Consider the following 13,059-nt stretch of genomic DNA (forward strand, 5'->3'; position numbering starts at 1 on the left):
AAAAAGGGCGAATAACCATAAGAGAATTTTTAGAAATTTTTCGAAAATTTTCCGGAGGCCGTATGGCTAGGGTTACGAGGATAAAAACTGGGTCTCGGAGAAGCCTGTTTAGGCTACCCCATTTAAATGAGAAAAAGGTTGAAATTTTATATTCTTTATCTTTTTCTTTTTCCTCTCCTTCCCTGTTTCCTCACCCGACCCGCGCCCCCACGGTGGTGCCGGTTCTTCTTCTCTTCCTCACCCGACGACGCGGCAACCCGCAAACGCCTCGCCTTCCCTGCGTTCATAACCCCCCGACCAAAGGAACGCTCGAAGACCTAGCGTCACTTCTCCTTCGCCTCTGCCCTATCCCACGCCTCTTCCCTCTGCCCAATCCCTTTCACTTCTCCAACGCCAACGATGCCCGGGGAGCTGATTGCCAGTGGCTGAGCACTTTATTTTCTTCATCGGTTGAGCTAGCTTGGAGGTCATGTTTCCTTCCGAGTTGTCGCCTCTGCACGGGCAAGCTCTCGGTGGAGTTGAAGGGAGATCCAAAACCCTAGTCTTTGCCCTCTATCTTGTGGACACGTGCCTTAGATCGTCGGCCAATTACTTCCTCTACTCCAGCGCCGACATCCTATTCCCTTCAAACTCTGATCATCAAGCTATGCCCTAGCTTCGGGCTTTGCCTCCTCTTCACAGTAGTGGTGTTCGGGGAAGGTGACAGCAAGGTGAGTTGGGTTGATGTTTGATCTGTGATCTCCGCTACTTGATCTTCTTCTTGTTTCGTTTGATTCTAGCAGTAGGGAAGGAATTCAGCAAGGTTGTGTTCTGTGGATCCGAAATTCTATTTTGTGGGGTCTTCGTTTGGTTCTAGCAGCACTCCAATCAGCAGCTCCCACTCCAATCAGCAGCTCTCTTTGTTCCAGCATCAAGAGGGGCTGTGAATTTAGGTAAGGGTAGGAATTTGACACGTTTTGTAGTTAGATGTTTATGTGTAAAGGGAATTAGGTTTGGATTTAATCTAATGGGTTGATTGGGGATTAAGTAACTAACTCTAATTAACTATTAGATTTAAATAGGTAAATTGAGGTTATGTTGATTAGGGTTGTACCCTAAAATTAGTCTTAGGGATTTTATTTATCCATTCTTATGATTTTAGCTAAATAAAATATGTATATATTGGTGATGCAGGACTCTTATTCGAGACGAGCATCTCGACGTCGGATTTGACTGGATTGGACCTTCTATTTAAGGCGGGTACCTTGACCAATCTATTTTGATACGTCTTGTTGATATGTTTAGTAGATTTTAGCAAGTAACAATAATTATGTTTATATCTGCATTGGCATGTCACTATTTGTTTCTGAGAATGATTTGTTTGTTACTTGTTTAGCGTTCATGCCCTGTTTATTATTTATGTTATGGAGGTAGTGACATGCCATGTGATCCCGTCCGGAAGCTGAGTCAGACGAACCATCGGGGGAGGTGGATGAAATATTGACTGAATCGCGACGTCCCGGAGGGGGGTGTGCTGAGATGGCTCCCGTGTTGACCAAGTCTTCAAAAGTCCTCTGGTTAACGCTACTTGCAGCCAGCGACCGGGTTAACCCGGCCCCCGGTACCCCGATGCTCGAGGCAGATCCAACGAATATATGAGTACAAGACTAAGCCACAAAATAATAAAAATGCATATGAAATATGAACGAGGAACGTACCCTGGCCCAGGGGGGCGCCCTCGGATGGGACGCGACTCGAGTTGTCGCGACTCGGAAGAGTAGCTGACTCTGATCAGGCTGTAGAGCTGAATCTGAAGACGCAGATCTGGACGCGGCACGAAACCGGGAGACGAGCTGTAGGTCGGGGTATAATACTGGCACGCAGACCGGGACACGAGATCGGTACGCAGATCGGGATAAGACACCGGTACGCAGACCGGGATAAGACACCGGTACGTAGACCGGGATAAGACACCGGTACGCAGACCGAGATAAGACACCGGTACGTAGACCGGGATAAGACACTGGCACGTAGACCGAGAGGTACTGGTTCGGCACATAGGCCGAGACATGAAACCGGCACGTAGATCGGGACATGAGACCAGCACGTAGACCGAGACATACTAACGCCAAGGAGGCTCAGCACGACACATAGTCTGAAACACAATCGCGGCTCGAAGGCCGACACACAACAATGGATCGATGGCTAGCATAATGTCGCTCATCACGGATACCGGATCGACATCAAAAGCGTGCAGCCATGCAAACCGGAAGCCTTCCACGGCGATGGGAGATAGCTACGGCTCAGAACCGTCTGTGACGCTTGCGAACGTGGGTCGATGACGGTGACAAGGGGCTGATCAATGCACAATTACGCCCTTGACGCGGGCGAGGGCAGACCGAGCTCGTGGAGGTAAGGGTTGATCGCTATGACGAGGAAGGAAACGAGGGCAGTGTCGGTCGAGTGGGGGCATCATGAGGTGTGCATGAGTAGGGAGAATCCGACTGCAATCTCGCGAGGAGAGGAGGCCGACAGCGATGTTGCAAGGAGGAGAGGAGAGGTGGCTGTCGATCTATCCAGCAGTGGCTCCGGCGAGAAGCTGCTAGCGAGGGAGAGATCTTGGACTCGTCCTTCTCCTTTGGCGGCGAGCAGCGACGTGAGCCGGGGAATTCGGAGGTGGTATCACAGGGAGGGAGGAGAATCTGGCAGTAGTGTCGCGAGGAGAGGGGCAAGGAAGAAAAGAGGGCGGCGCTGAGGCGGCTCCGGCGAGAGGCGATCGACTCCGGCGAAATGCATGAGGAGGAAGGAGTCTTGTGGTGGTGGCGCCTCTCCACGCACGAACCTCTCCTCCCCATTTTTTGTTGGCGGCTGCGACGGGAGGAAGAGAGAGAGAGATAGAGAGAGGAACGCGAGAGGGAGGAGGGGAGGCGGTGGTTGGCGCCGGTGCCGGCGAGGAGCAGTAGAAGGAGGAAGAAGGAGGCCTCCTTCTCCTGTTGGCGATGGCGGCGCACCCACGAACCCCAGCCCGCCTCCTCCTTCACGTGCTACAGTGCCACACTTAAACCCCTAAACCCCACACATGTGAAAAGACCAAAATGCCCTCATTCTTCCCCCTAACTTCTTCTCCATCCCCCATATCATATCCGTATCACCATGCTTTATGATATACCGGACTAGTTAGATACCATACCTGACATGTGTACCTAGATCATATTATTTGATCCACATATATGGTACATGTTTTTATGGAGGTATATAGGATTAAGATATTTCTATGCTTACTGTCATGCACCATCTCACATGATTGCATGTTGTGCGATAGTCGGCTCCATTATTGTTGAGCGCATCGCCAGTTACATGAGTCTGCACACACAACCACTCATGGGTTAGTGATTTTTATTCAGGCAGGGTGTGTGTAGCAGGTTGTTGTGTTTGGCTCCGTTGGTCCGCTCATGGGTAGTGTGACGCAGCGTGGTAGCCGGCAGGGATCCCTCTTTTGGACTGACTCAGGGATATGAAAGCATTGCGCTCCCCCACTTATGATTTGGGGTAGGAGGGTAGGTGTACTTCGACAGCATCCCGTCCACTCGGTCGCTCAGGAGCAGTGATGACAGAGTGCACGGTTGTCACAACCCTACCCACTCGGTTTCACCATCGTGTGTAAGATGGCTAACTGGAGTCAGGGGTGACCAATACATGTCATTGACATCATATGCATTATTTGCATTTATTGCTTGCGTTTGTTGCACTTTATATGTTGTTTATTGGATGGATGCATATATTTGACATGCATACAGGATTTATGATACTTTGGGTCTGACGGCCTAGATATCCCTATACCCAGGTTCTGGTTAGTACAATTACTCCTTATCTTCCAGTTTGCACTTTTCATATGTTATGTCCAGGAGACTGTACGCATATTTATTTCCGCTGGTTATTATTTACTATGCATGTCAACTAGGTATCCGCTGAGTGTTGGACTCACACCCCATTATTACTATTTACAGGTTGATGTTGTTCAAGAGGTTCCAGTTGCTAGTCCCCCACCACTGCGCGTCGCGACGAGTTCACACATTTTGGTTTATGTTATTGTCTATGTTATTTAGACTATGTTTTCAGACTTGTAGCTTTTAGCATTTGGATCTTATAAGTGTTATTATGTGTCGATGAGTTTTTATTTGAATATATGCTGGAGATTTGTGTTTTATGGGTGTAGTTGAGTAGGATATCAGATTTGTATTTTATGGGTGTAGTTGAGTAGGATATCGGATTTGTGTTTTATGAGTATAGTTGAGTAGGAATTTTGTGATGATTTCCTTATCTTTGCTTTAGTTTAGTTGTTACTATTAAACTGCGTGGATGCTTGCTTATAGTACTTTTATTTTTATTGTTATTGTTCCGGCCGTGTTGGCCGATGTATATGTGGCCCTGAGGGCATTGTAGAAAGTTTCATATTGTCACCCGTACAAGGAGATGCTACCGAAATTTCTTCTGGCAGGGACTACATGGGGCGTGACAATACAACTGATTCCCAACCCTTCAACATGTCCATCAAAAGCTCTTGCCTTAAGGGCCTTAGTGAAGGATCTCCCAGGTTATGATCTGATGCAATCTAGGCGGCAATAACTTCTCCTCATTATACGATGTCTTGTATTGGGTGGTACTTGCACTCTATGTGTTTACTTGCCTTATGGGCTCGTAGTTCCTTCGAGTTTGCTACTGCACCACTTATTATCACAATACATTGTAATAATTTTTGGGCAAACCAGGAATCACATCTAAGTCCATCATGATGTTTCTGAGCAATACAGCTTCTATGGCTGCCTCAGAGGCTACCACATTTTCCATGGTGGAGTCCAAAAAGCATCTATGCTTATCACTCCTCCATTGTTATGGCTTTACCTCTTAAAGTAAATACAAAACCCCGAGGTCAACTTACTATTGTTCCTATCTGATTGGAAGTCAAAATCCGTGTAATCCACAGGGATCAAATTATTTTCTTGGTAAACCAGCATCTGGGGCGTGACAATATTTTTGGTATTAGAGCCGAGTTTTGGATGCTTGGGTTTCGTATTTAGGTTTCGCGTGTTAATCTGATACCAATTTATTTGGTATCAGAGCTGGTTACTATACCTACTTTTCGTGTTCTGGATTTGAGAGTTATCCCAAGTTTGCTAGTTAACTTGGGTATTTATTTATCTTTTGGATTTGTACGGATTTCCGTCGATTTTCTCGTACGGGATTCCAAGGTTATATATAGGGACTGGACAGCGATGGAACATCTCATGACAGCAAATAGGTAAAAAGGTAATTTTATAATTTTTGTTACTTGTAGTAATATTTGCATCATAATTCAACAGATATGAGGCGAGGTGCACGTGCTCCCGTGCCGAGACGTGGTGCAGGACGACTACGTAAGAGGACGTTGGAGTCCCTGGTGGCAGAGTCGCCAGAGACATTTACTAGGGTTGAGCCTGCTGGTTAGGGACAGACTTCGCATGGTACTGCGGGCGCGTCGGGTTCTCAGACTCCGATGGTTTCAGAGGTACCTACCCCGATCGTACCCATCGTACCTACTCCTACGGTATTCACACCAGCGGTGCCACCTATGACATATTCGGCACCTCCTCCGGTCGTGCCCACTGCGTACCCAACACCATCACCACCAGTGCCTATGGCGTACCAGGCACCACCGCCACCGGAGCCTACTGCACACCCGACACTTGCACCAACAGCAACAATTGCTCCACCTCCGGTACCACCACCCACCGTACCTCCAGCTGCGCCCACCTATGCTGACCCTGCGGTGCGACCAATGGCACCTGCCCCAGCCTATGCAGCAGCACCGGGGATGCCTCCCCCGGCCTATGCAGCGGTACCACCTGTTATACCAGCTCTAGTGGTTTCGCTAGTTCCTACAGCCGTCCCTACTCACCTCACTGATATTGTCGCGGCACGAGCCCGAATTCCAGCATTGGCAGAGTCGATGAAGAGTTGATTCACACTCTTCCGAGGAGAGATTGATCCGAGTGTGGCTCAGTCTTGGATAGAGACCATGGAGCGAACCTTCTTCTACATGGCTTGCTCCGAGTGGGAGAAAGCAGAGCTGGCTGCTTTTCATTTACGGGATGAGGCTAACACCTAGTGGGTTTCACAACGATCCATCATAAGCGAGCAGAACATCACCTGCGCCAGATTCAGAGAGGCTTTTGAGAGCCGCTACTTCCCATGGGCCTATCAGATGACTCGCCGATAGGATTTTCTGAGTCTGCGGCAGAACAACCTCTTGGTGACAGTACAATGCCGAGTTTAATCGGTTGGCTAAATTTTGTCTAGAATTAGTTGCCGAGGACAGCTCCCGTATGCATCAGTTTATCCAGGGACTAGATGGACATTTACAAGTAAAGCTTGCCGATTTTGGGAGTTCATCTTATTTAGAGACGTTGGATAGAGCTCTCATGATTGAGCCAGCTCAACAGAGAGCGTTTCCGGACAAGAAAAGGAAGCATACGGGTCAGACATCAAGACAGATCCAGTCACCACAGGTGACCGGACAACAGCAGAGTGGTCGCAGTTGACCAGGTCAGGTACTTTTGGGGCTTGTGGTCAGCCTCAGAAGTCAGGGCGATCTTCATCAAGACGTTCTCGGTCTTCTCAGCAGAACCGGAAACATCCCGCCAGCGACACTCACTGCACCAGATGTGAGTCCAGAGACCACGTCACCACAGCTTGCTCCTTGGGACAATCGGTTTGCTATTATTGTAAACTGCCCGGGCATCTGAGGGGGATTGTTCGCTGAAGACTCAGCATATAGCTTCCGAAGTGTCTGGTCATGGAGGACAGCCCAGTCAGACAAGAGCTTATCGAGGAGGGCGGAGAGCCCAATCTTCACATAGCCAGCAGAGGATAGCTACCCCGGCAGCAGCTGCATATGGCATGCATGGACAGGAGAACTCCGGAGCCCACATAGTACCACAGTGTTTTTTTTTGAGACCACAGTATCTGACTCAGGGGTAGTTGTCACGCCCTAGAGGAGTCTCTGTCCGAAGAAATTTCGGTAGCATCTCCCCTGTATGGGTAACAATCTGAAGCATTTCTACATACAAAATATACATCAGCCACATTCGGTTGGAATATATACACAACCACACAGTTTATATCATCAGCCCACTCGGCTGAAACAAAATAAACACAACCACGCAATTTAATAAGCCTACACGGCTGAAAGTAAACACACAACAACATAAACGCAGCGGAAAACACAAAACAATATGAACATGAGACCAAAAACGACACTAACAAAAATACCTGCAACCACCAAGCTACACTCCAAAAATCCACAGTGACTTGTTCAAAAGCAAAATACGCAAAATTAACATGTCACCCAAATAGTAACAAAATCCAAAAAGAAAACTATCCTCGTGTGTGACGTGGGACTGGCAGTCGAGACTCTCCAAGCATCCATGACTCATTTACCTGTTACTTGGCGAAAGAAAATCAAATTACGAGGTGGTGAGTATTGGAACTCAGCGGGTAAGATAAGATAGTGCATGAACATAAAATACAACTAGAAATTGAGCCAAGAGTATACAGTCTCATAAGAGGAAATAACAGATACTACAATAGAATCAAAATAAATGTTCATACTTGAAACCATATCCTAGGCTAGGTATAGTAGGTCAGAACTGGTACTAATCTGCTACAGTACTGCTCATAACTACAGAGGTAATAAGCAAGGTATATACAAATTTATAATGACTAAACATCTACAATGAGAATATATCTCAACACAAGTAAGCATATCAGCATATGTGAACAACAGTAGTAAGTAAGCAATAACAGCATATATAGACAACAACAACCAAAACAAATATAATAACAACAGCGTATGCACGGATGGTCACTCCCGCCCACCTCTCTGCACCATGACCCCTGTATGGTCGAGACGCCGGGTCAGTGACAGACTATACACCACTCCAGCTACCACTCTCACGAGTGGCCGAGGGGACAATTGCATAGTAGCTAACTAGCTACATCTACGACGGGAGTCCCTGCTGCTCATAACTCCAGCTACCACTGTCCATGAGTGGCCGAGTGCGGCACGACAGGACAAGCGACATAAACTCCAGCTACCACTCTCTCGAGTGGCAGAGGATACGACCTTGGTCAACGACTCTCTCGACCGCAAGGGAGAATTGGTCGTTGACATGCATGCCATGACATGATGTGCCAAATGCAACAATCATCATACAAATATAAGCAAAAATTAGGTATGCTACATGAAGCCAGCATGCTCAATATAGTACATAAATTAAACAATAGTCAAAGCATACAAACATGGTATCTAGTATCTGCTACTGATCAGGGACAACAACAAAAGACTGTATAGATATGGAAACGAATTTCTCAAAGATCGCGTGGAAGTATCAAGCGCAGGAAAATAAGAGTGGAGTTAAGGTAAAAATAATTTTTATCCAAATTAGTTCATGCACCAAGGTCAAAGTACTAAAAGAAACAAAGCAAGAAGTACCCACCTTTATACGTAGATCGTGTCAAGTAGTCTCGCGTCGAGACGCTCGTCTCAAATCAACGTCCTGCAAATAATATGATATATGGTTTAGCTAATCACATATACAACAATTAGCTAAATCCCAAAATTCAATCCTAATTCGATTAGGTAATTGTTTAATTTCACCTAATAATCCAAATCCAACTAGTTGATAAGCTCATCTTTAATCCACCAATCAATTCAAGATCTACTCAAATTCACATATCACAATAGCATAATCCGCTTGTCAACTACTAAGCATTATGAACCAAACATACATAGTTCATCCACATAATCAATTGTTAGCTATCCCTCCACTAACTAATCTAACTCATTAATCAATCTCCACTAATCGCCACACCAAATGAAATCCAATAAGCAACGAAGTTAATTCTAAAACTCACCTAGATCTGGATGCCCCGCTATAGGACTCTCAACCGAAGAACCTGCTATCAAAATCATGGTCAGAGCTAGGTTGAAAAGCTGATCTCCCAATTTGGTCAACCTAAATCACAAACAACATATTCACATCCAAGCATTAGACCTAATTCTTAACCCACAGCCTAATTCCAACATCCTACCCTTATGATAAGGTCTCCCCCTGTTGGCTTGCGGCTAGGAAGACTGGTTGCCGGATTGAAAGCTGGAGATAAACCAAAACTCAGAACCCTTTGAGACTGGCAGAACCTTGCCCGAAGGGGATGTAAGGGAGATAGCAAACATTGTTGGAGAAACCACTCCATCGAAGTCCAGTGATCGTCGCTGCTATAGGTCCGCCAGAAATCACCATCGTCTTCTTTGTTGATGGTTGCTAGGGAGAAATGGGAAGGGGGCTTCGGGAAGAAGAGAGGAGCAGAGTCATGCCTAGTAACCTCACCCGAGCCCCAAGCCGAACCTCCACTGCTCGGCGGTGACCCACTGAAGGAAAGGTAGGCTGATGGTGAAGACCAAACTAGGGCAGAGGAGACGACGCTAGGGCACAGAAGAGGGAGGTGGGGTGGCTTTGACTTCCGGTGAGTGCTTGGCATTCGCGATGAGAAGAGGCGGCGGCTCTGTGGCTTCAATGCTAGGGCACAAGGATGGCGGCCTGTGGTGCCTGCGTTAGGAGGAGAGCCGACGGTGTGGCTCGAGGGAGAAGAGGAGAGCCGGTGGTTGCTGGGGTGCGCGCGCGCGAGGAAAAGAGAGGAGATCGGCGGCTGTGGCTCGTCGTGACCGGCGGTGGTGTGGCATCTCGGGTGCTAGTGCGAGGAGGAGACGCCGGCGGCGTCCGAGAACTTGAGATAGGGCAAGTGGGATGGAGTCGACGGTGGCTTTGGGGAGAAAAATCGTGAGAGGGAGAGGCTCGGGGAAGAAGAAGCCCGGCGCCGTGTGGGGAGCTAGGGCACGGGCAAGGGCAAGGTAGGGGTTTGGCGCCAAGGGCTTAAGGGAAAATCAGGAAATGCAGCTTTTATAACTTAGGCTTTTAAAATTTAACCCTAGATAAACCTCTCAATCAATTCCCACTTCCGGGTATTCTAAACAGGCCTTTTCCTACATCCCAATAATTGGTCCCCTCAAAATACATCAAACGAACTCCGAAAAATTCCCAAAAAAATTTCTAAAAATTCCAATAAGATTATTTGTCAAATAACCCTATTTTTAGTTATTATTTTGTTACCGTATTTTACAGTAGTATCAGCCCCAGCTGCTGGTCCAATATCAGTTGCAGCCTACCTATCCGTCTCTGGCTCAGTACCCGACACCGTCACAGTGGCAGGCTCAAGCTCAGGCGCCGCAGCCTTTGGCAGCACTACCACCTCCACCACTGCCGGAGACTGGACATATTCATGCGGTTACCAGAGAGGATAAGCAGCGGGTCGACAGATCTGTTTTCCACGGTATGGTTTTACTTTATGCATTATCCGCTGATATGCTGATAGATACTGGTAGCTCGCATTCTTTTATTTCTCGTGCCTTTATGAAGGACATAGGTGTTGGAGTGTATACTAAAAGCCTAGCTTTTGTAAACATTTATTTTTGAAATAAAAGAATCACATTGGTCAATATCTGCATTTATTTGGTAAATGTAATTGTTCAATTAATTTATATAGTAGATAACATGGAGTGTGGTGTCACACTCAGAAGATGTGAGATCTCAGAAAAATTTAAATAATAGGGTTATTTGAGAAATAGCCTTACAAAATTTTTCCGGAATTTTAGAAATTTTTTGAGAATTTTTCGGAGCTCGTATGACGGGTTTTGAGGGGATCAATTAACGGGTACGGATAAAGCCTGTTTGGGATACCGTTTAGGTGAGGAAAAGATTTAATTATAAATTCCTTTTTTTTTTTTTTTCCCCCCCCCCCCCCCCCCAAAAATCGCCGATCCACCCGACCCTTACGATCCCGATCTCTTCTTCCCCGATCTCCCCTTCTTCCTTCTCTATTCTCTCTCTCTCGGACGAGCGACGGCGACGGGAGCAAGGCTCCAGCTCCGGCGATCTTCCTTTACCAGCGTCGGCGGCCGTTGAGCACAGATCCAGGTGGCGCTGTTCCTCTCCGGATCGCAGGCATGACGTCGCATCTCCTCTAGCCGACCTTGCTTCCCCGATCCGACGCTACTGGATCGATCCAGATCCACCCGATCGTCAGCGTGGAAGGAACATTAGGGTCTTGAGGGTAAGCGACTGATCTTCCTCTTTTCCATTGCTCGGATTTGTGCCCTAGCTTTGAGTTCTTCCTCGATTCTGCTCTCTTACTCTCTAATGGTCAGCGATCCTATATCAGATCTTGGATCCAATCTTCGTTCTTGTTAATTTGGGGACAGAAGAATTCCTAGTACGTTGCTTCACGGATCGGATGGGGCGACGTTTTCTAGAGACGATCGATTGAGGTAAGCTTAGGTCTTCTTCTCTGCTACCGATACTCTATCCTTGATCCTCATCTTCTCGTGATTGATTTAGGTTTCGGTTGATGATGATGGGATCAATTGAGTTGTTGGGCAGAGGATTGAAGGGTTGATTGATGTCTTGGATTGCTTGATTTGAGATCAGTGATCTGCTTGTTGACCTCTTCTCTTGATCCGATCAGTGAGGTGAGTTCTGTTGCTGCGAGGCTGGGATTGTGATCTTTGAGGTGTATCCAGCAGCTTTCCCTAACCGGCAGCAACCCCTTTGGTTGTGATCTATTGGTGATCACCTTGGATTCGAGGTAAGGAATAGGATAATTGATCTTGTTGTAGATCATGTATTGAAATTGGATATTAGTTTTATGATCTTATTCTAGATGAATTTGATTCATGTATTGGATTAGAAATGCATTGGATTAATCCATGATTAGTTAATACATGTGTGTAGATTTAATTGTGTAGAAGAAATCTAATGAAATGGTTAGGGTAATTAACCCTAGTCAACCGTTGGATTTCTAATCTAATTGGTGATTAGGGATTAGGTAACTAACCCTAATCGACCATTAGATTTAAATTGGTAAGTTGAGATTGTGGATTAGGGTTTTACCCTAATTTAGTGTTAGAGATTTTATTTAGCTATTCATGTGGATTTAACTAAATAAAATATATATGTTGTTTGACGCAGGAGTCTGATTTGAGACAGGCGTCTCGACGTTGAATTCGGATTTGGATTGTACCTTCTATTTGAGGCGGGTACCCTTTGACTTATCTTGTTGATATTGTCTTGTGATATGTGCAGTTTATATATGTTTACTAGTAATTGGTAGATCTTTCTCTTCTCTGGTTATAGTTTATTCTATACCTGTAGGCGATTATTAGCGATTGGTAGTTAGCATATTCCCTGGTTTAGTTATTTGATACTTGATACATGTTGCTACGATTAGCATCTATACCTTAGTCTAGCATGTTTTTCTTTCTTGCTATGCTTATCTGTGTTCATAGAGATGCATATCTATAGTGCTCTACTCTACTGGATTAGTTGCTTTACATGTGTGATACCTGCTCTTGGATTCATGATACTTACATCATTGTTATATGTGATGTCTTTGGATTTATGCTGTTTATTATCCTTGTTATATATGTGTTTATCTGTTTGACATCTACACATATGGAGGAGGATATGTTCAGGTATGACATACTGTAGCCGCATGCACCATATCGCATGATTGCATGCTAGGCGATTGACGACTCCATTATTGTTGAGCTCGTCGGCCGGCTACATTGACCTGCACACCACGTGACCATTGCTTGGGTAGTGGCACATCACACAAGGTGTGTAGGTTGCTCGGTGGTGCTCCGTTGGAGGCTCCACTCATGGGTAGTGTGATAGGCAGCGTGGTAGCACACCGGGGTCCCTCCCCGTCATTGTGTACCGGGAGATGAGAGCATGACACTCCCTCCTATAGTGAGGTTGGAGGATAGGTGTACTCCGGTGCATCCCGTCCACTCGGTCACTCTTCAGGGGTAGTGACGGCAGAGTGCACGGTGTCACAGCCCTACCCACGCGGTCCCATTTGCATCATATGCACAGATTGCATTAATTATGATTGATGCATTTTGGTGATTGCATATGATTGACATGCATA

General features: G+C 46.3%; 1 long non-coding RNA gene across 1 annotated transcript; it reads left to right on the plus strand.

Annotated features, from left to right (window-relative positions):
- The first annotated feature begins 10,884 nt into the window (after positions 1-10,884).
- LOC122027820 lies at positions 10,885-12,457 on the plus strand. Its single transcript, XR_006124531.1, has 4 exons — positions 10,885-11,184; positions 11,293-11,398; positions 11,469-11,715; positions 12,099-12,457. It is a non-coding gene; the product is annotated as an uncharacterized LOC122027820 (long non-coding RNA).
- Positions 12,458-13,059: the final 602 nt, after the last annotated feature.

Source organism: Zingiber officinale, chromosome 10A (assembly GCF_018446385.1).
Source record: "Zingiber officinale cultivar Zhangliang chromosome 10A, Zo_v1.1, whole genome shotgun sequence".
Lineage (NCBI taxonomy): Eukaryota > Viridiplantae > Streptophyta > Magnoliopsida > Zingiberales > Zingiberaceae > Zingiber > Zingiber officinale.